We start from the raw sequence: 4,564 nt of genomic DNA on the forward strand, positions 1-4,564 counted from the left end.
TGAGCCATGGCCGCTGGGCCTGCGCGTCCGGAGCCTGTGCCCCGCAAAGGGAGAGGCCGCAGCGGAGGGAGGCCCGCATACCACAAAAAAAAAAAAAAAAAAAAAAAAAAAAAAAAAAAGTGATGGTGTGAGACTTTGGAGGCCTGGTCATGAAAGGCATTTTGGCTTCCTGCTTGCCCTGTCTTGGGTCAATCGCTCTGGAGGAAGCCAGCCGCCACGGCACGAAGACACTCAAGCAGCCCTATGGACAGGTCCACATGCTGAGGAACTGAGGCCAACAGCCAACAGCCATGGCAGTGACCCCCTGGGAAGGGGATCCTTTAGCCCCAGCCAGGCCTTCAGACGACTGCAGCTCTGGCCAACTTCACTACAAATCTCATGAGACACTGTGAGTCAGAACCTCCCAGGTAAGTTGCTCCTGAATCCCTGACCCACAGAACAGCGAGATGAAATGCTTTTTGAAAAAATTTAAACCCCAAAGTTCTGGGGTAACTTTTACACAACAATAGTTAACTAATACACCAGGTGTCTTGGATAGAGTGAGGAGCGATTGGAGGGTGGGCTTCTACCTGGTAATTCAAAAACCCAGGCTCCTTGTATCTGGTGGCCCTACCATTCCCTAGGGACCCTTGGAGTTACCTGGAAATCTTCTGCATTTGGCTGGAAGTCAAATGACAGTGAGGCAGATCGTAAGAGAGGGAGGTTTTCAAAGGCCATACCTGGTAATGAATAGTAAAAAGTAATGAAAAATGGGATGAGGAAGTGACTTTTAAGATGGAACCAAAAGATGATTAGAAGGTAGGAAGGGAGAAAGGAATAAAGATCAGTGGCAAGACCTCTGGCCTGAAAGTCTGGGTGTATTTTAGGAGGTAAAGAGAATCCCAGCGTGACTGGAGCTTGGCGAGAGAGGCTGAGAATGGCCGAAAATGAGTCTGAGGAGGTGGGTGGAGCCAGAAGGCACAGGGTCTTGTAAACAGCCTCTTAGGACTTTATCCAGGGTCAGTGGGAAGAAACTGCGGGTTTCCGCAGGAGATAGCTGAGAGGATCTGGACAGAGCGCCGGCCTGGAGGAGGGAGGGGAGCATCAGTTGGAGCAGGAAGAGTGGTCAGGAAGCTGATGCAGCAGCTCAGGGAGAGATAAAGACAGCCTGCTCTGGGCTGGGCAGGGTGGACAGACATGCTGAAGGTATGAAGGGCCAGGAGGCAGCATTTGATTAAGTGTGTGTGTGTGTGTGTGTGTGTGTGTGTGTGTGTGTGTGTGTGTGTGTGTGTGTGTGTGGAGCGGGGGTAGCGGGCTGGCCAAGGGGAGGGAAAGGGCCTCAGCAGGGCCAGTCTTCTATGTGGAAGGTAGAATTATTCTCAAGGACCGGGGAATCCCAGAGACAGCAGGTTTACAGGCAGCATGTTGAGTTCACTTTGTAAAATAATGCAATATTTGATAAGTACGAAATAATTGATGTCAAATATGCATAAGCAATAGAGTAAAATAATAAACACCCAACTTGAAAAACAGACTATTAGCAACATTGCCGTCTCCCATCACGTCTCTGTCTCCCACCACAAGATACCACACCCCTAATTTTATTATTTTTATTTATTTATTTAAATTTTTTTTTTGTGGTACGCGGGCCTCTCACTGTTGCGGCCTCTCCCGTTGCGGAGCACAGGCTCCGGACGCGCAGGCTCAGCGGCCATGGCTCACGGGCCCAGCCGCTCCGCGGCATGTGGGATCTTCCCGGACCGGGGCACGAACCCATGTCCCTTGCATCGGCAGGCGGACTCTCAACCACTGCGCCACCAGGGAAGCCCTATTTTTATTTTTTAAAATACCTTTATATAGTGTATTCCTTCAGATGTATCTTTTTTTTTTAATTTTATTTTTTTACTTTTTGGCTGAGTCACTCGGCATATGAGATCTTAGTTCGCAACCAGGGATGGAACCCGCACCCCCTGCAGGGGAAGCGGGAGTCTTAACCGCTGGACCGCCAGGGAAGTCCCCTATTATTTTTATTTATTTATTTATTTATTTATTTATTTTATTTATTTATTTATTTTTTTTTCTGTTGTGGCCTCTCCCGTTGCGGAGCACAGGCTCCGGACGCACAGGCTCAGCGGCCATGACTCATGGGCCCAGCCGCTCCGCGGCATGTGGGATCTTCCCGGACCGGGGCACGAGCCCGTGTCCCCTGCATTGGCAGGCAGATTCTCAACCACTGCGCCACCAGGGAAGCCCCCCTATTATTTTTAAATATTAATTATTTTTAAACTCATTACCTTGCTTTTATTTTTCTCATAAACCCAAGTGGTTATTTTATTATAAATATGCTTACAAAAATGTTCCAGTTAATCATTGAAAGGATTTTCTTTTTCAGCGCAAAATTTTTTTAATATACATTTATGTATTTATTTTTGGCTGCGTTGGCTCTTCGTTGCTGCGCACGGGCTTTCTCTAGCTGCGGCGAGCGGGGGCTACTCTTCCTTGTGGTGGGCAGGCTTCTCATTGCGGTGGCTTCTCTTGTTGCAGAGCACAGGCTCTAGGCGCGTGGGCTTCAGTAGTTGTGGCACACGGGCTCAGTAGTTGTGGCTCACGGGCTGTAGAGCTCAGGCTCAGTAGTTGTGGTGCACGGGCTTAGTTGCTCCACAGCATGTGGGATCTTCCAGGACCAGGGCTCGAACCGGTGTTCCCTGCATTGGCAGGTGGATTCTTAACCACTGCACCACCAGGGAAGTCCCTTCAGTGCAGAATTGACTGCACTCCAGGTAAAGCTGCCAATAACTTGATCCACCTCAGCAACTGGCTCAGACTTTCCGCCCAGCCACTGCCCCTCCCATTGCTTTAACCACTTGTCGCCTACTGCCCCATGGGATCTGTATCACTGGGCAAGGCAAGATGTGCCTCGGCATTCATTGAGATGGTGCAATTTTTCTCCTCTAATCTATTAAAGGGGTAAATTACATTAATTTCTTTGTCTCTAACCTTGCAGTTTTGGAGTAAATCCAACTTGGCACCGTGTGTTATCTTGTCTATGTATTACCAGGTTCAGTTTAATAATTTGCTTAGGATATTTTACATCTGTGTCTATGAGCCGGCAGTATTTCTTTCTTGTTAAGCTTTTGGTATCAAAAGCTTACTTGATACTTACTTGATACTTGGTATCAAGTATGCTACCTTTATGACATGTGAGAGGGAAGGTCCCTCTTTTTATGTACCCAGGCAGGATTTGCACAAGAGAGAATTATTTGTTCTTTGAATGTTCGGTTAATCTTACTGTTGGAGCCATATAGGCCTGGGGTTTTCTTTGTGATAAGATTTTAAAAAATTTTATTTTATTGAAGTGTAGTTGATTTACAATGTTGTGTTAGTTACTACTATACAGAAAAGTGATTCAATTATACATATATATACATTCTTTTTTCAAAATATGCTTTTCCATTATGGTTTATCATAGGATCTTGAATATAGTTCTCTGTGCTGTACAGCAGGACCTTGTTGTTTATCCATTGTATATCTTTGAGGTAAGATTTTACCTACTGATTCAATTTGTTTAATATTATAGGACTAATCAGGATGTATACTTCTACTTGTTTTAGTTTTGCTGAGTTTTATTTTTCTACAGGGACTTGTCTATCTTTATATAAATTTAACTATAAATAGTTAAATTGTATAAAATATAAAAGTTGGCATAAAGTTGTTTGTAATATCTTCATATGTTTATTTTTGAACCTATCTCCCTTTTTATTCCTATCTCCCTTTTTATTCCTGTTATTGTTAATTTGTGCCTTCTCTTTTATTAATTTTTTTATTTTCATTTTTTGTTGTGCCTTCTCTTTTAAAAATTACTCTGAATGCATCTTGCCAGAGGTTTGTCAGTTTTATTGGTATCATCAAAGAACCAACTTTTGACTTTTCTGGTTCTTTCCATTAGTATATGTTTTCTATTAATTTCTGCTCTTTATTACTTTCTTCCTTCTATTTTTAATTAGGTATATTTTTCTGCTCTTTTTAAAAAGATACTTATTTTGAAATAACTTTAGAGTTACATAAAATTGCAAAAACAGTGCAGAATTCCTGTATACCCTTCACCAAACTTCTTTCAATGGGAACATCTTATACAAGCATATGACAGTTGTTGAAGCTAGGAAATTAACAGCAATATACTGGTATTAGCTAATCGATATATCTTATTTTAATTGTGCCAGTGGTCCCACTAATGCCCTCCTCCTGGTCCAGGATCCAATCCAGGATTCCAAATTGCATGTTATCGGTTATTCATTGTTGTGTAATAAATACCCTAAAACTTAGCAGCTTAAAACAACAAACATTTATTATCTCCTAGTTTCTGTGGATCAGGAATTTGGGAGCTGCTTAGCTGGGTAGTTCTTGCTCAGGGTCTCTGATGACATTGTACTCATGACGTCAGCCAGGACTGAGGTCGTCTGACGTCTTAACCAGACTGGGGGATCTGCTGTCAAGATGGCTTATTCACAGAAGAGCAGGAGGCCTTGGTACCTCACCACGTGGGTCTCTCCATAGTGATGCTTGAGTGGCCTCATGACGAGGCAGC

Source organism: Physeter macrocephalus, unplaced genomic scaffold (assembly GCF_002837175.3).
Source record: "Physeter macrocephalus isolate SW-GA unplaced genomic scaffold, ASM283717v5 random_123, whole genome shotgun sequence".
Lineage (NCBI taxonomy): Eukaryota > Metazoa > Chordata > Mammalia > Artiodactyla > Physeteridae > Physeter > Physeter macrocephalus.